Source organism: Peromyscus leucopus, chromosome 16_21, assembly GCF_004664715.2.
Source record: "Peromyscus leucopus breed LL Stock chromosome 16_21, UCI_PerLeu_2.1, whole genome shotgun sequence".
In the NCBI taxonomy this organism is placed as follows: Eukaryota; Metazoa; Chordata; class Mammalia; order Rodentia; family Cricetidae; genus Peromyscus; species Peromyscus leucopus.
The window spans coordinates 50,677,881-50,703,401 of NC_051084.1; the positions used below are offsets into that span (position 1 = coordinate 50,677,881).

The 25,521-nt window shown below is 35.6% G+C and overlaps 1 protein-coding gene and 1 long non-coding RNA gene across 2 annotated transcripts in view; one reads left to right on the top strand and one right to left on the bottom strand.

Annotated features, from left to right (window-relative positions):
- Khdrbs2 (KH RNA binding domain containing, signal transduction associated 2) overlaps positions 1–25,521 on the bottom strand; it is a 518,703-nt gene that overhangs the window by 126,074 nt on the left and 367,108 nt on the right. The gene's annotated exons all lie outside the window — the stretch shown is intronic.
- The window catches only part of LOC119086795, a 38,757-nt gene continuing 35,548 nt past the window's right edge, over positions 22,313–25,521 (top strand). The window contains exon 1 of the long non-coding RNA XR_005090151.1: positions 22,313–22,711. This is a non-coding gene — a long non-coding RNA (uncharacterized LOC119086795). The remainder of the gene's footprint in view (positions 22,712–25,521) is intronic.

Sequence of the window (25,521 nt, forward strand, 5' to 3'; positions counted from 1 at the left end):
AGGGCATTGTATTTCATGGAATTAGTGGGTTCTGGGAATGGATCTGGGTTCCCTGCAAGAGTAGCAAGCTCTCTTAACCACTGAACCATTTCTCCAATCCTAACACAAGGAATTCTAATGAGATGATTGTAAATGTTCTTTTCTGCATTTGTGTCTCGAGTCTCTCAAATATTTCCTCATAAGATGCCTAGGTCTCCAAAACACCGTGACCAAAATTACTTTGTCCTGCACTGGTGGTTGTAGTAATACAGGCAATGTCACATTTCTGTCCTTTAATATAACTAATAGAAGAAATATTTTTCTTGGATGCACTGGTTTTAGAATTTTGATGACTCTGAACCTAGCTGCAAATAATAATTGGATCCATGCTGCTTTTCATATACGAGGTCCATTCTATCCATAGGCAGGGAATGTATGTAGCGTTTGTGTTTCAACCACAACTTCTGGTGTAGAATTACCCATCTCATACTCCACTATGGGAGTTTATATTTTATCTTGTCCACCTTTGATGGAATTCTTCTTTTAACTCGTTACTTCCAATACTTTCTCTCTTTTGGGTTAGGATACTATCTCATTCTCATCAGTTTCTCACCCTCAGTGATACTGTGTCAAAAAAGGACTCACATCTTGGTATAGACTGCTTTCATTAATATCTCAGTATCTTCAGCTCCCAGATGCTGTGCTGCCATAACCCAATCACGTGCATGCCAACTCATCTTGAGTATACATGCTAAGCTTTCACACCAACCACATGCCTGTGTTGACATAGGATAATGAGACAAAAGTAACACTACCAGTTACTTCATGTTTTACCCATGTTACACTTAATTTACATCCTTGCATATTATCCCACATCAATTTGCTTTAATTATATATAATTCTGGGGATTACAGACATTCTTGTATATTCTTAAAGAGTCCAAACGGTCTACAAAGAATACAATATATTGGGATTAGAAGATGATAAAGGAGAACAAAAACAATTCAAAGAAGGGTAGTCTGGTTAAGCTTGGGTAGAACAAAGGAGGGAAGTGGTCAGCGAGAGCTGTTTAGGGAACATACTATCACTAAAGTGAATGAATGGTGTTTCAGATGATAGTCCATGGATTCATGTCTGCTCCATGTTTCTCCAGTAAAACTGACAATTCTTTATATTTGACAAAGACATCCTACTAATGAACAGCCTTTTGGCATTCTATAGGATAGAAACAATCTTCAGGACTTTTTGGAAGATAAAAAATACCACTTGTGGCCGGGCGGTGGTGGCGCACACCTTTAATCCCAGCACTCGGGAGGCAGAGCCAGGCGGATCTCTGTGAGTTCGAGGCCAGCTTGGGCTACCAAGTGAGTTCCAGGAAAGGCGCAAAACTATGCAGAGAAACCCTGTCTCGAAAAACAAAAAAAAAAAAAAAAAAAAAAAAAAAAAAAATACCACTTGTGTTGAAAATCAAGAAGTGAGGCTTCAGAGTCTCTCTAACAAATAATGATGTGATGTTTCTACTAGAACTTAACAATCAACATTTTTTTCTCACAATGTGGAACTGACACACTTTTTTTGTAAAGACACAGGATCCTCTCTTTTCTTAAATCTGAGCAGGGATGCCTGTAGGTCTCAGCCAGATTATAAGAGTATTTTGAACTCCTTTCTTTAGAAGATGAATAGACTCAGTTTATATAGATTTATATGGATTTATAAGCAGAAAATCATATAGCAGCTTTGAAGGATGAAGGGCGTGACTTTGCATGATCTTGGTTCTGATGAGGACTTCACGTTGCATGGCAGACGACATAATGGGAATGTATGTTAGGGAGAGAACTCATCTCAAACGGGAACAGAATGACAGTGGCTGGGAATAGGCTTGTTCTTTTTTTCCCCTTTCAAAAATTCAAGGGGTCACATCCCAACTACCTCACATGTCCCAATGCCCTCCCACCAGTCCTTACATCCTATCAGCTACCCAACCTTTAACAGACCTATGCGACCAACACTTTAATCATTAGTAATCTCAAGAGCATTTATGCCACACAACGCCATTGCATTTAGCCACCATTTCTACACTGTCACGGGGCGCTCAATTCCTTTAGAAACTACAGTAAGTAGATTATAAAACACTAAACTCTTTTTTCAAATTGACAAACACCATGCATATTTATGATATACAACATGATGTTTTCATATATGAATACACTTGAATACAAGACAACAGAGCAAGAGCAGTATTCCTCGGTGAGTTTGCTCCTGGGTAACAGTATTCCATCAACTGTGGTAACAGTGAGAGATTGGGAAAATCAAATTAAATCCATGTTCAGCTACTAAGAGAAACAACTTTTTGAGTGCACACACAGAGCACACCACCTCATTACTCAATGGGCCCCTTAGGTGAGACTGCTTGTCTCCACTAGCAAACATATACATTTCATGATTTTCATTCTGTATTCGGAACAAAATGTGGTAGGGACCATCCAATGAATACTGAAAACTAAAATCTGTAAAGGAACTCATCTTACATATGTGAGACCAGACATGCTCTCCAGGGACCGTCACTGTTTTCACATACATTCACTAAAGAGATGCAGATGTTGGTATATATATATACATATATATATGTATATATATACATACATATATGAATAAATTCATACAAATACTTAAACATTCCCTCAATCAAAATAGCAAACTTTTTTTTACATGTTGGGCTATAAATGAATCTAAGTCCAAGCTGCCATTGAGCAGTTTCCTCCCTAGAAACCAGCATCATCACAATGGCAATGAGCATCAACATAGTTTTCCAAAAATATTAACCAAAGGGAAAACACGACTTCTCTATGTCCTGATGTAGTTTCTTCTTAAATACAGCTCTAAAAATGGCACCAGAGTCCTCTTTTGGAGTGGGCCTTCATTCAGGATAAACACTGATATAACAGATACATGAGAAATGGATTCTTCCCAAGATATTTTAGGTTGGTTTGAGGTACAGTCCAAATGTTTGTATTTCAGTGATTGTAATTATAACTAAAGGGACTATTACATACTTTAGGATTTTAAATGAGTCAAGACGTTACAGGAATGTGAAAAAATGTTACATCTCTTAGGTGCTTTGAAGATTCAATTCAATTTTTTTCTCTCTTGGTATTTATACATGAAGCAACATACAAATTCATTTGCCTTAAAAATAATGCATAAAAAGTAGAAGGCTAGATGAAATTGAGTTTAATTTGACATAAACATGTATTTGGAGTAGTTTGTTAAATGAAACATGTATTTCTTCATTTCCAGGACTGAGGTAAAAACGATCTGTAAGTAATGATTTCCTGAATACAACTTTCATCTCAATTGCTGCCTGTATATTTCACTGGATGGCAGGATAAACTACGACAAGTAGCTCTGTCACCATCTAAGAACTGGCCTCCTGTCACTCTATTTGCAGAAGTCAAAATGCACTAATATCAGACAACTGCTCTGCAGTCCCTGCATGTAGATGGCGGCAGAGCCAGCATAATAAATCAATGGAACAAATTGTCAGAGCGGTAATGTGGCTTCTGTTGGTGTGCTTCTCATTAACAGCAGTGGCAATTGAAGAAAAGCTATTACTGCAACCAGAATTCTTAATGAGGTTTGCTACCAATTAGTTTACTGCCCAAGTATACGCTTTGACATTTGGTTATCTTGAAACTTGGGCAACTCTTCATCCGAGAGGATATTACTACACACAGGCTGAAATGATTAGTTTTTCTAATGTCTGAGCCAGTTATTATAATAGGTGACTGCAACATATCTTAAGGGAACATTGACCTTCAAACTCTTGCTTTCTTTTGGGGCTGATGTCAAATCAATAATACAGAAAAAAAAAAAAAAAAAAGCAACCCACAAACACTCGAAAGCCAATGTTTTATTGATATCTAAACTAATACAGTTTGCAAACACTTTTATTAAACTCTGCAAAGCAATGCTATGTTAAAGAATTGTGCCCAGAAAATGTCAGGCTGAGAAAATTATCTGACAAATGTGATGGAGCTTCTCTGATGCATTCTAATCAAGACCGAGCTGACACTCTCTTCTCCTCAATCACTCCAAAGTATGAATAAATATTGTAACTTATTTTTAGTAACTAGGATTTAAGCTGTTTAAAATAATGGGGACACCCTGGTATATCAGCCATTAAATATTTTCAGTTTTATTATTGCAAAGCAGGATTCAGAATGCAAGAAACATCTTTAAAGTATTATAGGATAAAATATATAGTGTGTGTCACAGTATCTCAATAAAATAAATGCTCCGAATAATAATAATGATGATGATAGCATATGTGAGAAATTTGGGACCTGGAAATATGGTGACTCAAAGAATAAGAAGTTTGTCTTACAAGTGTGAGGTCCTGAGACTCATCCTCACAAGCTATGTAAACAATTACCTCACCTGATGGTTTGGCATCCCAGTGCAGTGAAGCAGAGACAGGAGGATGCCCAAGGCTTGCTAAACAGCCAGCCTAGCTTAAGTGCTGGGCCCCAGGCCAAAGAGACCCATCCCATCTCATAGGAAGTTGATGGTGTCGCTGAGGATGACAGACAATGTTGTCATAGTGTCCACATGTGCATATGCATGCACGCGCGCGCACACACACACACACACACCACAAAACATACTTGGATAAATTATTAAATAGATACTGTTTATCTATTATGAAAGTCAAAGATAATATAAAGTGTTAATACTAAGGAAGAATAGATTTCCAGAACATTTAGAGAGGAAAACTAAGCTCCTTCCTAGCAGGAGTAGGCTGAATAACTCATTATACTCTACAGATCAAAGCAGGAGGACATTTGAAGGTTACTCAGGACAGAACACCTATAGCTATTTCCTGATAACCTCAGTTTCAATACAATTTGCTAAACCAAATTTCTCTGTGCTTGGATATTTGATTTATGTCTGGTTTAAGGACATTTAACATTTTCTTCCTTCTCTACATTTCTACCAGATACATATAGCCACGAAGTTGTATCTATTACTTCTATGTATTTTTGCTCAGCACATGAGCAAATCTGATATTCCCACATTTTCTCCCTGCATTTCTAATGTAATGAATCTGAAGTTTTCTAGCTTCTACGTGAAATGTCCTGAGCATCCTGTGCCTTTATGTGAATGTAAAAAATGTTGTAGTCTTCAAGTTCTATTATAAAAATCAATACAGTTTGTATCTTTGCCTTAAAGCAACTGGGAAAAAACCTTTGCACCTTCCAAGATTCATTTACGAGCATGTAAGTCATGCTGCTGTGATACTGCAAGCTGCATAATACAGTGATGCTCCGATGGTCTCTTCACAGCCACAGTGACTAATTTCACTTACTTGGAGGAGTTTCTCTTACATATTTCTAGTTATCCAGAGAAGATTGCCTTTCAGCTCTTTCTGGAATTCCCTAAAGCAGTGATTCTCAACCTTTTCTAATGTTGCAACCCTTTAATACAGTTCTTCGTGTTAGGGTGACCCCGAATCATAAAATTATTTCATTGCTACTTCATAACTGTAATTTTCTACTGTTATGAATTGTAATGTAAATATCTGATATAAGAATGTCTAGTATGTGACTCCCCAAAGGGGTCAAAATCCACAGGTTGAGAACCCCTGCCTTAAAGCAATATATATGATTTTATGTATCCCAGATAATGAAATCTTGTTCCTTTATATTTTCCCATACATTTTTGCCTCCCAGTACTAGATAAAGTGCTTAGCACATGGAACTTTATGGGTACTTTATGGTACTCAGTAAATGTATATGTGATACCTCAGATACAACATTTACTAAATTCATGATTTTCATGATTTACATAAATCATCAGATTTAATCTTTCCAGAAACCCCTGAAGAAAATGAAGGGCATAAATTTCAAGCAACTTACCCCAGATCAGCTTCATGTGATGGAAAGAGATAATAATATCCATGAATAAATTTACATATTACTTAATTGTATAGTCACTTGAATTTGTCTTTATGGAAACTAAGGTTTTTAATTTATTTTACACAAATAACTATAGTACTAAAATATAAAATAAATTAATACTTTAAAGCAGAATGAAAAATAAATGAGATGAAATAAAGTTTCCTTAAAAGGAAACCAAAATTAAAACTATTTTAATAGGAAACAAATAGTAGACATTATAGTTTGAAAGAGATGGATCTACTTTTGCATTTTATTATTATGTTAGTCCTTGAAAATTAACCATAACTTTGTGTTAATTTACCATGCTCCTATCATGTTCTCACATTTCACATTTCCTCTTACGTAGGTAATTATTCATGTATATTATGGGCATGATATTTTAAGTTACCAAGTTCCTTAAAGACACCTAATATAGCTTGTGAGAAACATGATTTCTGAGTCCCATAGAAGATTTGAATATCATATGCACATGTAAATTTGTATAATTATACAGAAAATCAAATTGCAGGAAGGAAGTAAGGGAGGGTAAAATTTATAAGGCAAATGAAAGGGTAATACAAAAATTAGAATATAAAAGACATTTGTGGATATTGTAAGCACGGCATGCAGTAAAAAAGGAAAAATAACCCAAGATAAGAAGTTGGGTTGGTTTCTGTGAACATACAGATAGAGGTTAGATGTTAGGCAATCTCTTCTGCTATCATGTGACAATACTAGGTTTAGAATTATCATCTTACAATTAATGCTCATTTACCACAATACCTAGTTGTTTTGAAGCAAAGCTAGTCTGTCGCTATCAGGTAGAAGGGAAACTAATGAATTGCCATGGACTGGTCATGTCATTTGCAAAATAGTCATAAATATCATGATTTGGTACAATCTGTTTAGCTCATCATAGTAGCATTGTGATAAGAGGTTCTGTCTCAATGTCTGGGTCCTGTTTGTAACTCACCTCCTGGAAGAACTGCTTTTACTTTATCAGTATCTGTTGAGCTGAACCTCCATATGACTTAAATAAAGCCAAAATATACTGGAATGACTTGGTTATTTAATCATAACAAAGAAATGTATGCCTGCTAGACAGGTACTAAGTACCTCACATACCTTATTACCTTTCACTTTGTCTCATTTCTCATTATAACTGTATAGAAACTAATGGAACACTTTGTCCTGATCTCACCCTCAATGCCAGTGTGAAAAGAGCTAGATACTGGGTTTAGTCTGGTGGAACTTTAAGATTTACTAGAAGAGCAAGCAATGAAGGGTAGGACTTTGAGCTGCTGTTGTCCTCTATGCTAGTATAATGTGAAAATAAAACAAGAATGAAATGAAATTGAATGAATACAATACAATTCTTAAGCTGATTAGCAATTTTCAAACTCATACATATAATGTTAATATGGCTTTGCTCTACCTACAATTTAAATTTTATGGGCTCTTTGGGTTCAGGTAACTATTGAAACATAAATAATAAATATCATTGATATTTATCATTTTGTCCAAACAATTTGAGTCAAATAATTACATACTGAATCTGACATGTAAAATACTTCTAAAAACCTTTGTCAAAAGTTGAACTCTGTACCCTAAATAATGGTTATTACTAATTCCTGTGACTATGACCTTATTTGGAAATTGGGTCTTTGTAGATGTAATCAAATTAAGAACAAATCTTTAAAGGTGATGGAGGCATCTTTATAGGAAGAGGAATTATAGGTGTACACAGACTCCCAGAGAGAACACATGCATTGATAGAGGGAGAAGTTGGAGGAACTGGCTGTGAGCGAATGCAAAGAATCAGTGATAAAATCAGGTGTCAGTGAGAGGCAAGGGAGACTTCTAGCCTCACTCTTTGGAGAAGGGGCTACTGGTGTCTTGGTTTCAGACTAATAGACTCCAGAATTGGGATTTAGCAAATACATGCCATCTAATTTGTGGTATTTTTCTTCCACAACTCTGAAAAGCATCAGTGTCATGGAATTTAAACACAATGTCTCAAAGACAGACAAGTTTATTGTTAAAGAAGGAATCTATTAAAATCTAAAATGTCATGATATTATGCAATAAAACATAATTAAATCATGCTGTTCACTTTAGGTGACATTTAGACCCCATCTGCATACAGTTTTATCCTATTATTTTTTGTGTGCAAAGCATTCCTTTTAAATGCAGGGGCTTCTTCTAAGTGTGTGTGTCTATCAGCCTATAGTTCCTAGACATTACTTAGCAGATTTCAATTTTGATGCTTCTATTTGGAACATATTACTCATTTCCAGAATGAAGAGAAGGTGGTGGCGGTAGTTAATGAAACATTAACTAGAGACATTTAGGTATAAAATCCACACTGCGGATAATATTTAGGATTCCTGAAAAAATTTCCAAAATATAACCTTTTTCTAACAAGAATGTAAATACTGCTCTCTGAATTACATTTCCCTTGTCAAGTGATATTTCTTGAGAATCACATTTGACGGTAATGAAAAAGAGCATTCCTGCTGGAAGTGTTCAAGTTAAAAATAGCCCATAGAAAATGACATGATAAAAATTACTGCTTTTAATTTCTTTGTGTTCATATAGGAGTCCAATTTAATTTCAAAACATATTAGGTTTCATCATATAGTCTCTAATTTTTCACTTATATTGTCAAAATACTACATTAAATGCCCTGGTGTACCACAGGAGCATGGCAAACAAATTAAATAAATAAGAGTAACATAGATATCCACTGATACATTTTCTTAAAGAAACATAAAAAGTAATTAATTTGAACGATAATATACAGTATTTTAAAAATGGTCTCTTTAAGTATATTTTGTTTCAGGGACATTTTAAAATATTTCATATGTTCATTTCTTGTTATGAATCACAGTGGTTTTGCTATTTATTGGTTATTTACCATATTAGTACCAAGTCAAAGCTGTGATTTGTAAATAGTGCCCTGAAATCTCACCCTAGTGACCTTTACATAGACTTGCAAGTCACTGGTGCATAATAAGCACAGTCTCCACTTAATGAAGGTAGAGTTTTATATTTTAACACTCACTTGGAAAACCAATTAACTATGGCCTTATTGAACAAATTGAACAGGAAATAAATCAAGTGTTAAAACATTGGTGATGGGCCAGACTCTGTGTAATTGGGCTGCTGATGCGCCCAAGGCTGTGCATGGGGAGTTCTGTGTTTTGATTGGCAACTTCCACAGATTAAAGGCATTAATTTATTTTAAGCACTTTGTCCTCATCTCCATCTCAAGACCCACATCTTGAATCATAGAACCCTAGAAGTCCTACACAATTTACAACAGGAAATTCACTTATTATTTCACACTCAGCTTGTCAAGATAATGCTTATTGAGTTTAAGATGCTACTCAGTTGTCCTTCATATCAGGTAACACTCAGAAATAAGTTTTACTACTCATTTAAAAAAGATCCTTCAGTTCTTAAAATCAGAACAGTGGGCAGGAGAAATACCTTGAAGTGAAAGAAAAACAATATAAAGATCAAAGGGAAGACAAAGAATAATGGGAGGGAGTTCAAGGATACCGAAGTTTCTGGAATATGGTGTTATGGCGCTAGATGATAAGGAGAAAGAATGGCTGAAAAGATCCCTGACATCTCTAGCAGTAAGATATTGGGAACAAACTTTGGCACTGCTTAGAAACCAAGGAATCGAGATCAGGTTGACAAAGGATCCTGCTCTCAGTGTGGCCACACTGGGTTTGGGCTGGGTCAAATATAATTCACGAGGATATTGTTCCACATTCATCAGACAGTTTTGACATTGAATAATGGGAATGAAAAGAAGTTCAGGAAGAGGCCTTGGGCTATGGCTCAGCAGGCAAATTGCTGACTGCACAAACCTGAGAGCCTGAGCTTTTAAGCCCAACCAAATCTCAAGTCATGGTGGTAATTGTCTGTAATCTCATCACTAAATACTAAGAGACAAAGGGATGCTTGGGCCTTGCTAGTCAGCCACAATGGCTGCTTCAACGAGCTCCAGATTCAGTGAGATCTCCTAGCTCAAAAACTAAGGTAGACAGTGATTGAAAAAGACACATGGCCTCCACATGCGTGTGTAAACACAGACAGAAACACAGAAATGCACACACAATCATGTACATATCCGTACAAAGTTGTTAGAAATGTGTGCCTCCTTTTTTACACCACTAATGTGATATTTTATTCTATTTACCAGGATTCTGAGAGCTCTAGTTACTTTAGATTATTCTAGAATCTAAAAATCGTAGTACAGAAATAATACTGGGCTTCTAGACATAAAACTGGAACAAAATGAGCAACAAAGATGATACCATAAGTCTGTTTCCCCCCAATGCTTTTATGCTTTGCTTTGCTTGTTACACTTAGTGATTTTTCCCTAAGATGTCCCAACAGACTGATTCTTAGGTGAAACAACAGCAACAAAAAAAAACCTGTCCCTAAATATGTCACTGTGAATTAGTTTATTGAATACTTGGGTAAGCACATACACTGTAGTAAGATCAGGATATAATTGACATAACTGCCTGTTCTAAGTCTCCCTCTTCTCTTCATTTTTTCCAATACCTGCTTGCTTTAATGATGTCTATTTCAGATATAATATCTTGGTGCATACCAGTACTTGAGAAACCTTTAGCCTTTTCAAAAGCAAGGCAATATTTAATTTGTGAAATATAAAATGGTTTCACTCATACAAATCATCTAAGGGAAATGAATATTTGGATGAGGTCAAAGGAGGGCATAAGAAAATAAGAAATTGAGAGGGGACGTTTCATCCAGTTTTAATAAATAATTTAAATGAAACTTTTAAAATATTAGTTTCTCATTATATTATTTCTCCCAGTTCAATATACTTTAGTGCGATAAGTGAACACCAGGGGCTCGCTATGTTCAACTGTTATTTTCTTCTTTTCCTTTATTTTCACAGACATATCCAAAATTCTAGAACTGGCGCTATATCCTCTTCTTTCAATGCTAGCTACAGATGCCTTTATTGTGAATATCAACACTGTACTTTCACCATTACATTGTATCCTACTCATTAACAAAAAGGATGCTGTTCTTTCTGAGATTAAACAAGATCCACAGACACTTGTCCTTTTTTTTTTTTTTTTTTTTCTTTCCCAAATAGGACCTCAGAGTAAATTAGAACTTATTCTCACAGCTCAGGAAGGAAATGTCTACAGTTTCCAATCCTAATGTGAATCTCTCTCTCTCTCTCTCTCTCTCTCTCTCTCTCTCTCTCTCTCTCTCTCTCTCTCTCTCTCACACACACACACACACACACACACACACACACACACGAAGATAAATGATCATGATGATTTCTGAAGTTTAGAGACATTTGTAGACTGTAGGCAGACAAGAGAAGGTTTTTCTGAATTGATGAATGAGTTTCAACTGAAATGAGATAATGTGGAGCCAAGATCTGGGAATGAGCAATTTAAGTGTGGGAAATGTCAGGGGTCCAATTCCTAAAGAATAAACACGGGCAAAATTTTCAACAAAAAGTGTGGGCTACAACCAAATATTTTATCATTGTATTCAGGTGATGCACAGGAAAACTGTTAACTTGCCTAAACTGGAAAGCAGAAAGCCAAGATGCAAGATGCCCAGGTAATGTGTTTTCACAACCTTGCTTTCTAAGCAGCACAGCACTTGGTTGTCACACTTAGAATTTATAGTGATATGCTATTGTGGTAACTAAAGGGCTTGGTTTCATACAAAGACATTTTTTTTTTAATTTGCTTTTCCAAGTTGCAATGGGAAGACATTGAATATCCAAAACATTTTATTTATATTTGAGAAAGATAAAACTTGCTGCTGGAAAAGCATGAATTATTAGATATAGGTATTTTTATATACTTATTTTCTTAGAAAGCCTTCATGCAGTTTTGGAAAGGATGATGATAATTCAAACTATGTTATATTACGCCCAGAGAGGTTCATGATGAGTTTTATATAAGCAAAAGGCTTTTCTGATGGATTTGAAATAAGCGGTTAAAAATGGAGAAACCTAGCATGTCTCCAATTTTGGCTCCAGTCAAGTGCATATAGAGATGCTATATTTGAGATTAAAAACTAATGGAGAAGGGATGTGGTTAGTCAAACTTGTGGCTGTTGAATAGAAACCTTAGGGATGTATTTTAAGCATGTAATTTGGTTTAAAAATTTGTGTCATGAGGAGATTTGATTCTAGAAAATGAACTTAGTACCGGAGAAATAGAAAGTATTTAGGGGATCACACTAATCAGTCCCTTCTGTGAGGAATAATTTTTGTCCTTAAGTATTCTCTAGTATCCCATTTCTAGCTATAGCTGCTTTAATGGGAATGTATGGATCATAAACACTGATGTGTGCTTATCTGTAAGGGATCTCCTTTACTGGCAGAATTTTATGGTCTCTTTTGCACATAGTTGTGTTCATCCACTTACTAGGACTGTGGTTGTTTTCAGTAACAGTGTTGTGGGGAAGGGATAAACAACAGAAATCACAGATGATGGGAGAACATGTTATCTGGACCACTGTGGTTGTCTTTATCTTCCTCTTTATCAGTCACAATGGCACTGACTTCGATATAGTAGTTGCGTAAAGAGAATTTTGCTCAGAATTAAGAAGTCAATATGAAATGACTATTTAAAAAGACAGATTCAGAATTTAAACTGGTCTGTTGTAATCTACTCTTGTTCTCCAAAATTAAGTATTTCTTGAGCGCTCTGCCTTATTTTACCAATTAAACTAGGCTACATCCTCGGTCCCCTGGATCACCTGCTTTGAAATAATGTGCTTTCCTTTTTCCTCTACTTCAGAAGTTCTCAAAATGTACTTTGTGGACCTTGTCTGGCATAACTGTACTATCATTTCTCTTCAGATATGTTCCATTATCTCCATGGGTAAGTAGACTTATGGGTAGGAGGATTTCATCTTATCTTTTTTGACCTATGAGACTTTGAAGTGATGAATTTATTTTAGGTGAAGTTCTCAGTAACTACAGAATGCTTCCAATACTTTGGTTATCATATTGCCACTCCCCCCTCCCCCACTGTATTGGACACGTCTTTTCTTCTCAGTGTCAGAAATACATTGGATCATAGTTAGGAAAAAATTAGATATTGTTGATAGAATAAATATGCAGTAGCTTAGTCCAGACTTTCCGGGCACTAAGAATATTCTAATCCAAAATATATCTACTTAAAACTTTCTTTATTAGTTAAAAAAAACAGAATTGGTATAAAAATTTTCCATAAACTAATAATAATGGCTTTGAATGATTTTATTTTTAAATTTGTTTCCATTTTTTATGCGGATCTGCAAGTCTTTCTCAAGAAAGTGTGTCCTCAAACTGGCTTCGTCTTCTCTCTTCTAATTCATCATTTCAGTAAATAGTGACCCTTTTTAACTACTTTCCCAAGTCTGAAAGCCAGGCATCCTTCTGGAATCTGGTGCCTTTTCTTTACACATGCTAGTGAATACAATCCAAGCAAATGTACATGGCAAGAGCTTGCCAATGTCCTAACCTCTCTACCTTCACAGATCCAAAGTCCTCCTATTACATCAACATTTTCCCCTCAGATTTTGATCAGTATTTTAACTTCCTAAAGTAGTTTCCATCCTATCAGTTCCTCTTGATTATTCTCAAAACACACAGGTCTCCTCTAAAATATTTTAACCATCTTAATGTTCTCCCATTATTTTTAGGATAAATTATAACTTCTTAAAATATTCTAAAATTTTATTCACATGTTCCTGGGCTAAGTCTTCCAGCCCTCTCTATAATTTTTCTTTTCCCATTCAGTTCTCTGAGTTTATCAATACTTGCAAACCAGTGTTGTCTTTCCCAGTCCACCTTCATCCTCTTTGCTGTGCCATGGGCTGGAATCCCAAGAAACAACACACATTTTCCCCATTCATTTACATTGAGAATATCTTCTGATCTTCAAAATGCTTCTTTGCTTTTGTCTTTTTAGTTCTCATGTAAAGAAATTTCCAGATGCCAAGTTGGGAATAGCTTACCTGAAGGCTAAAATTAATTGTTCAATGACTCAATAAATGATCTCAGAAACAGAATATACCTTCTCCAATGTTGTCCTAGCCTGGGTTGCTTAGATTGTTCCATTAATCCTTGGGGTAATTGCTTAAAAGTAGTTTCCCTGGCTTCTTTTCTTGAGCATTTTCAAAGGAAGAGCTGTTGATTCCTAGTATAATATACAGCTTGCCTCCTGAATATTTGTGTGTGTTTAAGATGATGTTGGATCAGAAGTAAAGGTTGTCAAAATTTACAGTTTTCAAAATTAGCTGACCATCACAAAACCTGAGATTACAAAATTAATTCCAAGAAACTAGGGACCAAAAAAAAAAAGATGAATGTGAGTTTCCCAATGAAGAAATGTACTCTAAATTATCAGATCTGTAACCCAAATAAAATCATTTAGAAAGGCTTAATATCAATCCTTTTTAAATTTGATGTTGCTAAATCAAACTCATTTTTAGTTTTCCCAGGTGACAGTTCCTTGCCGTTTTATCAACAGGAAAGCTGCAGGACTTTCGAGGATCAAAGAGCATTTGAAGAATATAAAGGACTTGTGTTTATCAGTGACAAAACTCTGACTTTAGTAAAGCTTATGTTACTGTTTTATTTAGCTTGTCTGCATTTATGTAACACAGAGAACTCCCTCTGTAATAGTATCAGAGCACAAGGAGATAAGGCTTATAGGATCTCTTCTTTGCAATTCCTCAAGAAATTTAATTTACTTCGTAAATTCCATTTAGTATACAGAACTGTCTCTGTAAGACTTGAAAAAAAAATTTATTTATAAGATATTAGTTCATTTGTTTATTTACTATAACAGTATAATATAACTAATATTTGGTTAATCAGTTAGTAAAAATGAAAGCCATAAAAATAAAATTTACTACATATTTTTAAAAATAAGAATCAGGATAAATCATGATGTTCAAATGACTGGTTGTCAAATAGTCAAATATTGTCTGGTTTTAAAACAAGGTAGATGTTGTGAGAGCATTAAATCTACAATTTCAGTTTTTAGCCTAGAAAAATTTCAGTCTTGTTTTTATTATATGCCTGACTTAATAATAATTTTAATATTAGTATTATTTTAGTCATTACTTAATTTATTATACCATTAACACAAAATTATCTGAAACTCTTGAGATATAGATAGAACAAGGAAAATACATAATATGGTGGTATACAAACCTCACTCTAAACCATTATTTAACTGCAACAACACAAATAACGTAACCCATTTTTTATATATTGACCTAAGATTGAGTCCTCAATCCTAAAATACCCTTTTCAGATAAACCTATTCTCCTTTACATTAAATCTAAGTGTGAATCTCACTTTATACTCCTTTAAAACACCTAATCATTTGGTTTTTACACAAGCACTACATGTTCTGTAACTCTATGAGCTAACATTGATCGTGAGGGGCAGTGAGCACTGGGTCTCATCAAAAACTCAAAGATTCAGGAAATCCAGAATCTTAGGCAAACAGAGAACTGGTTATAGGAGATGTCTCCCAGGTCTGTCTTCCCATGTCAGGCACGCATATTAATTTATTATCACCACAGAAAAGGGAGCATTTAACGTATGCACTGTTTCCATTTTATACTCACTGTTTTTTTTTTTTTTTTTTTTTTTTTTTTTTTTTTTTTTTTTAGTACCATGAATTCACAGATTAAAATACCAGTGTCTGGTGTGACAGTATTTTGGAAGTGGTACCTTTGAGATAATTGGATTTCTGTTGGTCATGAGGGAGAGCCCTTTATGTCACATTAATGTCTTTACAGGATAAGATACATAATTTGTAATTTCAGTTTCCATATGTGAAGACTGCCTAATTATGATGATTTTATGACTTCTATGAAAACAGTACATACCACTGGAAGTTGTCTAGATTACATGTATTACACAAGAAATTATGGATTTAAAATATATAGATTCTGGATGTAGTAACAATAATCTTTAACAGAGACACCCTTCCTCACACTTAATAGAAAAAATGACCTCTTCTTTATAAGCGTCATGTATCTGTTTAACTGGAAGTCTGGGAGAGCTGGGGTTTGGTTTCATCTGTTTTCTCAGCGGCAGCATTGACCTTCTGCAGGAAGTGAGTGGATCAAGTTGTTTCAATGCTTTCCTCCCAAATCTGATCACGATGATAACAGGAACCTTGTTTGTGTTGATTATCACTGTTCACTCGGTGCTTTGTACACTGCTTAGCATTAAAATTGTCAAGTAATGAATAAGACAATGAATAATTGCTATCAAAAATAACAATTTGCACTTTGTTCTAAATACACATCCTTGAAGCCCCCCAAAGTAAACTGTACTTTCAGCATATCCTGGCTAGTTTATTCTCAGCTTGACACAAGTTAGGGGAAGTCTCAGTGGAGAAAATGCCTCCATCAGATTGTCTGTAGGAATGTTTGTAGAGCATTTTCTTGATTGATGACTGATTGGGAGGGAAGAGCCCACTGTGGGTGGTGCCACCCCTGGTCAGGTGGTCTAAAGATATATAAGAAAGCAGGCAGAATAAGCCATGAGGATCAAGCCACTAATAGATCCTTCATGATCTCTGTATGAATGCCTGCCTTCAGTTCCTGCCCTAACTTTCCTCTGTGATAAACTCTAACCTGAGTGTTGTAGATAAAACAGACCCTTTCTTCCCTCAGTTCCTGTTAGTCATGGTGTTGATCACAATAACAGAAACTCTAAGAAACAGCATTTAGCAACTGGTTCAGTCACTGAACTTGCTGGTCTATATTTCCAAATGAAGTTAACAGTGTATTAAATTTTATGTGGAATTTGCCATTTCTTTGGTGAAATTATCTTCTAGTAGATTTGGGGTGATTGAAAAAAAGAAGACAAACCTTCTAGCTAGAACTCTGCTTTTCTATAACATGTATGAGACAGGTGCACTCTAAATTCTCCTGTGGTTTCTCTGGTTCATACTAGAAAATAATAAAAGTACTGTACTTTCAAGAAATTTGCTCAGGATTATGTTTAGGATTTGTAGCCAGTAGAAAATGTCTCCCTGAAGAACTTCTGAACTTCAGATGCAAATAAGTGTCTCAGGAGCAGAAAGGAAATCATTCATTGTATCATAATGACTTTGAGACATTAACATGGGTGTCTTTAGACAAAAAAGCAGCCACATTCATAACCAGTTAACGATTACCTCCTGCATGTTCCACATGGCTATCCTTACATCTACAGTGACCTTCCAGGGGCTATTAAAAAGAGCTCAGGAAGGGCTCGTTCCAAATAGAGAAGATGAAGCCATCATGATGCTAGTAAAAACAGGAAGCCCTCACAGTTCTGGGATATGGAAGCCGCTGACCTAGGAAATCCACTGTCCTGGAGGGGGGCACTTAAACCTTGGCCCAGTAGAGGAGAACCCTGTTAGTAGGAGAACTTTCTTCTTTCCAGTACCACATGTTCAGCTTCTACTACATGTTAACAGCTCAAAAAAAAAAAAAAAAAAAAAAAAACCATCTTAAGATGGTACAACCATCAGTGAGGCAAGTGGTGATGCTCCTCCTGGATTCAAATTAAATGAAACCCCAGCATATAGTTCTCGACCATTGAGCTCTGGAAGTAGTGAGAGAAACAGGTTTTAAGGGAATGAAAAGTTCACCCCAGGACAGAGGTGGTCTCAGGTATACTAGTGTGAAAAACGCCACAGTGATACTGACTTTGTACCCAGTTGCTCTCCAATAAGATATATTCCTGAAACTTGTAGAGAGAACATTTAAAAAAAAAATGTCTCAGGTAGCTCAAGATGGCCTCAAACTTGCATAGATGACTTTGAACTCTTGACCCTTCTGCCTCTGCTTTCTAATGCTTGAGATTACAGGCTTGTGTAGCCATACCCTATTTACAAACACATATTGAAAGGATATAATGTAGCTCCAGGACTCTTAAAAAGACATATTTAAAGCTACCCCTTCTCCCTTCACTTTCTTCTACCCTTCATGTGAACATTTTTCAAATGACTGTCCCAGAGGTTTCCAAGCAACAACTGGAGCTGGTAATGATGACTGCAGATGAGAGAACTAGACCAAACATCATAAACACAGATGCCGTGCTCTACATTTGTGGTAAAGATTCTAAATTGAAAATCATTATACTTTCATGTTCGGTGCCAACATCACCTTCACCTATCCTTCCATTCACCTCAGGAGTATTCTGTTTTGCTTTTTAAATCACACATATTATTTATGTGTAGATCACTAAATATTAATAACTTCAAAATGGTCCTAGGGTAGAATTAATCAAATAGACTCATTTTGAGCAGCCAGATGTATTCTACTCTTTGGAATCCAAATCCCACAAAGGGTTTTCTTCCTCAGTTTCTTCAATCCAGTTATTTAAAAACAAAATATGTGTTTAATCAGCATCTTAAATACAAGGCACAGGGAAGTGCCTAACAAAGCAAACATGTAAATGCAATCACTTAGCATCCTGAACCTAATTAGCATAGAGAGAATGAATTCTTTCACCTCTGGTAGTTTAAATTCTGGTTTAATATTCTTTATTATAATTGAGGTAAAAGTACTCTCAAAAGCTTATTCCTTTTGGTTTAAAGGCATGTTTTGTATTTACATTTATGCTTGATCCCCTGGAAGCAAATTCAGGGATGTCAATCTGTCACAGTCCTTAGCAGACAGAAATCACAGTGTCCTCTTTTGCTTGTTAATGGGGTTCACAATTCAATTTTCCCAAGAGAAAGGTTGCACCAAAATTAAACTTGATTTACAAATACTACTATATTTTAATGAAATCTTATGGTGTACTTTTTATAAAGTGAGCAATTTAGTTGAAAAGTATAATTCTAATTTTCCAACAGATTTATCAAGATTAAGGCTTGCGGATTCCTTAAAAAAGAGTATGCATTGTTGGTTGTTGAGAAGGCATCTTATGGATGTCATTTCCCCTTCCTGTCTTTTCTCCCTTCTTTCTGCTTGAAGATGAAAGTATAATGAATCCAGATTTACAGGTCTTAATATGCTTTGTTCTCAATTCTGGATTGGGGCAGCAGTCTCAATAAAGCACAGTTCTGGATTATTACATCCCAGCATACAAAGGTTATAGTTAAAGGAAGTAGATTACAGGGAGGAACAGTAGAGAGAATGACGGAGGGAGGGAGAGAGATGCAGACACCCACACAGACAGAGACCTAAGATATCCCTTCTTGTTTCTACTCTTTTCCTACTTCCTCCCTTTCTTTCTTCATTCCCACTTTCATTTTTTTTCTCACTTTTTTTTTCTTTCTAAAAATTTTCATTTCTTTCAAATTGGGAAATGGAGCACGTATTTGTCAGGAAGCCCCTGACTGGAAATCTTTTGGTCAAAATCATGCCTTGCCTGATGTTAGATTTTATTTTTTATAAAATTTTTTGTTTAGCGATTCCATTTTAAAAATGTGAAAAGCTTTGAGCTCATAGTTTGAATTTGTTAGCTTTTATTTTGACTTATCTTTTTTTAAAAGATTTATTTGTTTGTTTATTAGCTATGTGCATGCATGTGTGTGTTTCTGGGTGGGTATGTGCATGTAAATGCAGGTGTATGTGAAGGCCAGAGGGGAGTTAGATCTCTTAGAACTGTCTCGGATTACAAGTAGGGTTACAGATGGCTGTGATCTGGGAAACAAACTTGGATTTTCTCTAAGACCAGTATGTTCTCTTAACTACTGATATATCTCCCTAGCCTCGTAGCTTTTAATTCTACAGAGATACATCCAGAATTCCTGCTGATACCTCAGCTAATGCAGAGAGATGTCAAACTTAGACATCAGTTACAAAGGGTTAATAAGCAACTAAGAGCATTTGCTACTCTTGTATGACCCACTTTCAGTTCCCAACACCCATATGGCAGATCACAACCATCTTTATTTCTAGTTACAGAGAAGCTAACACCCTATTCTGACCTCTACAGACATGAGGCATACACATGGTAGAAATATAGTCATGTAGGCAAGCATCCATACACACAAAATAAAAAAAAAATCAATCTTTAAATAACTTGATTAGTAAATGGCACTATATAATTATAAGAACTTATTCTTTCAACTTAGAATTCATATAGTATGTTTATAAATGTAAGCAGTTGGGGTTATTTACTTAAGAAAAAATATTTTCTTGATGTACTACATTTGTTCTAAGAATGATGTGAAGAGAAAAAAATAAGTAGGTCAACTAAGAAAATGTTAGATCTTCTAATGAATTGGTTAATCTTTTTTCACAGATCTGGTGACCTTCATATATTTTCTCAGTGCTTCATGGACATATGAGAAATCTGATAGTAAAATGATTTCTATACTTGAAGATATTTGTCAGGATGACAAAAATATGACTAACAATAAAGTTTCCATGTTGTTTTTCTTAGTTTTTAGTTGCAAGCATGTTGTTTGAAAGTGGATAATTACAATATGCAAATTCATCTTGGCCAGGAGGAGTGGAGAGAAGACATCTTCTGGTTCCAATTTTTCTTTTATTAACTGTCATGTGATTTATTGCTCTTGTAGAAACTTAGGGGGGCATTAGTGATAATAACATAGGACATGAAATCAGAAAGAAAACAGGTGGTAGGTCCTGAGGGGAGTTGGGAGGAGTTAGTGGACAGTGGATTACATCAAACTGTGCAAACAAATTTTCAAAAAAAAATAAACATAGTATTTCAAAAAATCATCAACAAATATGGACTCATCTTAGCCATCATTTCCTTTACTGAAAAGCAGCTAATCTAAGTGGCTCTGGAATGGTCTCCTCTATGGCTGTTGTTGGCCAATGCAGAAACCTTAGTGCATGTATTTCAACAGATACTTGGTTGGTTGCTAAATGCACAGACACTTAGTAAAGAAAGAATCATATTTTCCCACATAAAACTTACCCATCTGGCAAAATTATAGTAAGATAGGATAGATGCCCTTTTTAATTTTATGAAATTTATTTTTGCCTTCTTATCTATTTACTCAGATAAAATTAAGAGGGCACAACATGCTTTCAATAAACATGTAGAATGTGCCCATGGAATGAAAACCCTCGACTACTCCATGTTATTTGAAGAGATGAATCTAATCTGTATTCGGACACTAATGTCATCACTAACTAGAGAGATAAAGGTAGTGCCTATGACCTCTCTGCAATTATCTAGTATAGACTGTCAAGTGGCTAAAAGTAATATATATTCCTAAATAGAACCTGTTGAGTCCATATAGTGTTACTTGTGTGTAGTTTTCATTTTTAAGGTGAAACTAACATCTAAAAGCTATGGCTAGCAGCAGCTACCAGCCTCATCTTTAACTTGCTCTTTTTTCAAATTAATCTCTCTTACTAGTATTTAACTATTCTAAAACCACTAAAAGAAAGTATGGACTAGGCTTTTGTTGTTGTTGGGGGAGGGGCACTGCTCTATAAACACTGTGAGGCCTTGTTGTATTCCTATAGCCATGCTTTCCACATGAAAAATGTTCTGTAAAGACCTCTTAAAAGTATTCATGCCAGAAACGAGTTTGATCCTCAAATCTCATCCTTAGTTTTAAAATAAATCAACAAAGTAGAAAAATAACATGGCTTTACAGAGATTAATGTCACCCTCTGATTTTATTAGCAAACCCATTAATTGATACTTACAGGCTTGTCATTGGTGGCACAGCACGGCCCTGGTGCTGATACTGTGGGGTGAGCTCATTTCCACGCATTTGACTAAGACGGGGATGGATTGCATCTTCCCAGATGAGTCCCACAATTACATCTTCCTCACAGCGCTATGAATCATGCACAAGAGCTAACACTGAAAAGCACAGTCATGGCAGCATTTGCCATAAAACATGCTCATCTGAAGCAGTAATTGTTCTGCTATCAGGGCACAGCCCTCCATAAAATTTCTTGAAGAGATTTCTTTTTATATGAAAATGGAACTCTAATTTGTTCAGTAACTACTAAGGGCAAGGCCCACATATCTCCTCCATTTTTCTCTTGGATGACACTACTCAGAGGCTATCATTAGCTACTGTACACGCTTATGATCGCGGCACCCAAGCTTTCAACTGAAGCAGAGTACATTGTTCCTTTTTCCATATACTGACAGATGGAGAATACACATTATTTATATTCTTCACTGCATAACAATAAACACCTTACTCTGTTTGCTATTGGCTTCTATGGCATGCAGAATTGCAACCTGATTACTTTGCTGCTGGATTTTAACTGAAAGCATGCTTTCTTTGCGGCCCAATCCAAGAGATGCCATGTTTCTTTGTAATGGTGCCTATGACAAAACAAGGTCAGAACACCAGTTTAGCAGAGCAATCTAATCATTGTTACATATGCAACATTCTGGTGATATACATCCTGAAGAACAAAACTTGTTACTGCTGTGGGGACGGGCCAGGGCTAGCTGTGGGAAACATGTTTCTGTTACTCAATGGGATACAAACATTCACGTTTGAAACATGTTTTCAATAATGACAGTCCATATCACCTTTGCCCATGTGATCCACATCTCACAGGAGAGAGGGGGAAGGGCTACTTGCTTTCCACTCCAAGGCAGAGCTGGTAGTTGTGTTGTAACTGTTTAAGGATCTGAAGAGCTTGAAAAACCCGATTGAAATGCTGCCAGACTTGCTAACAAAATGCCTATTCCCAGTGCTAGCAAGGATGTCGAGCAGTCGGGATTCTTTATACATCATTGATGGGAATATAACATGAAGCAGCGACTTTGGAAGAATACCTGGTGTTTCTATAAATAGGTAAGTGTAAGTGGGGATATCACATGGTCTATGCACACACGATTGAGACAATTACAACCAAAGAAAAAGTTGTGCACAGATGTTTATAGAAGCATTATATGTAACCACCAAAGATGAAGGGACATTAGTATCTACCAACTAATGAATACTGAAATCAAATGTGGTATATCTGTAAAATAGTGTACTGTCAAGTTCCAAAAGCCACAATGTCCTCCTGCACAAATGACATTTTGTAGGAGAGAGGCATTAAGCAAGTGAAAGCAGTCAGACACCAAAGTCATGCATTGCATTCCACTTTCCATGTATAAAATAATCAGATAGGCAATAGAGACCCATAGCAGATTAGTGCAGGTTAGAAAGTGGAGGAGTGAGCAATGGGGCTGACTATTGTTGAGAAAAAGGTTTTTTATTTCTTTTTTTTTTCCTGTGAGTAAAGCAAGTGTTCTGTGATGAGACAGTGCTGGTGGCTGCGGGTACTTTTAAAGTATCCACAAAATACCTTAAAAGGGGGAAAGTATTTGAGTTATATATAATAAAGCACTGATAGGTTATTATATTTTCACATGCATGAAGAAGCTGACTTGGAATGATATGTTTAGAATCCTATTCACATTAATCATTATTCTGCATTTTTATCAAATAGCCCAGGTTTAAAATACCATTGGTAAAGTGTAAATCGTTTGATGAATTATACCACATCTCACTTCTTTTTATTGTGACCTCAGATTTCCTTTGTTGCATTTGTTTAATGTGGACAATGCAACAATGTTTTTCTTACAGATAATAAACATTGTTTAAAATGGGCAATGCAACAATGTTGTTCTTAGAGATAATGAAAACAATAACTATTCAGTCAGTTTTAAGTCTGTATTTTAAAAAAACTTATCCTTTTGCCTTTAGGGAGATGAATAAAGAGAGGAGGCAGCCTTTAGTTTATAATTCTGATCCCAGTTGACTTCAGGAAATACAGTACTGGATCACAGGCAGAAATAAATGTATTTCAAAGGCTTCAAATTACCATCTTTTTCAAAACCCATTATTACTTTTCCCTGGGATAAAAAATGATCTGTTAACTGGCACCATCCAACCTCTCACCCCACCTCTCTAATTTATCCCTCACTTTTAATATTCAGTAAGGAAAAACCTACTATACAACAGGTTCATAAAAATATAGGCTTTTATAAGAAAAACCCTATACAGTGTTTCTCTCTTCAATACTGGTTTCATAAATCCATAATTTTCACTATGGATTATGCCTTCTCTGCCTTTTCTAGCCCATATTGCATTTCTATATTTACCTTTTATTCTAGGCCAGTTAATGCTTTCATTTTCTCATTTTCCTACACACTCCTACTGTGATCCTTGTGAAGACTGACTGGCAGGTTGATAGCATTCCAGTTATTAGCCCACCCAGTTTTTACAGCTGATTTTATTGTCAGGTAACACTAGAATAGCCTGACAGCAAGAGTCTTGGCATTCTGCATTTTAACCTCAATGAATAAAATAATTCATGTTGCAAAATAGAAATTCAACTCAGAAATAAAGTGAAATTAGTGATAAAGGATAAAGCCAATTACATCTACATAGTCTCAGCCTCTATAAAGTCTATACATTCTTCTTGTTATACCAATTTATTCCTTTCTGAAGACTTGTAAATCATGTTTTTCATTATGCTAATGTAACTTCCTCTGTAACCCTCCCCACGGGCCCCACGTTTTCTTCTTTTTTATGTTAAGGATCAAAATCAGAGCTGCATGCCTGATAGACAAGTGACCTACCACCGAGTTGCTCTCTCATCCCCACTGAACATTTTAGTTGAGTATTTATTTCCCTTGTCTCCTTCATTTAATATTTCCTAAGGGTTATAGCATGACACATTGCTCTTGGTCACTCTTTAGCCAATGTCGGCTGAATTAAATATCATTAGAATTCAATAAAGCCAGTTAAAAAAAATCACACATGCTCTGCATTTTTCTCCCTAAAGGTTAATGCATATAAGTATCAGGCTATTAGAAAGCAAAGAATTAAGTAGGGAGGGAAAGCTAGCCCTAAGGGCCATTTGAGGGGTCATAAAAACACCAAGGTTTTAGAAGCTTCTTAAAATATATACATATATGAAAGAAGTTAACAAACAAAGGTCTTTTGCTTGTATATTATAGTTTCTGGTTTTGATTTTAATATTTTATTTTAATGTGTGTATACGTGTATGTGTGTGTGTTTCTAGCACTCTTTTCTCTTTTTTTTTAATACTGTTTTGTTTGCCTGCTTGCTTTTTTTTTTTTTTGTTCATTTGTTTTTGTTTTTGTGTTTTTGAGACAGATTTTCTCTGTGTAGTTTTGGTACCATTCCGGAATCTCACTCTGTAGACCAGGCTGGCCTCGAACTCACAGAGATCTGCCTGGCTTTGTCTCCAGAGTGCTGGGATTAAAGGCGTGCGCCACCACTGCCCGGCTTGCCTGCTTGTTTTTTAAAGAGAAAGAAAGGGCATGATGTTTGGTTGGTGGGAGGTGGGGAAGGTATGGGAGGAGTTATAGAGAAAACCATGATTAGAATATATTGAATGAAAAAATGTTTTCAATAAACAAGAACTTCAGTTCATTTACGTAGTTTTAAATGTTTAGTTTTTAAAACTGTATATGTCATTGTTTATTTTCTATAGTAATTTTGGATTTGTATATAATATGCCTATTAAAGACAGTGTGACTGACAGTTTTCCCACAGAAATCAATCAAAAATGTATGGTTTTTGGAGATTATCACACATATTATATGTGCTTTACCTATCTGCTCATACTTAAGAAATATGAATAA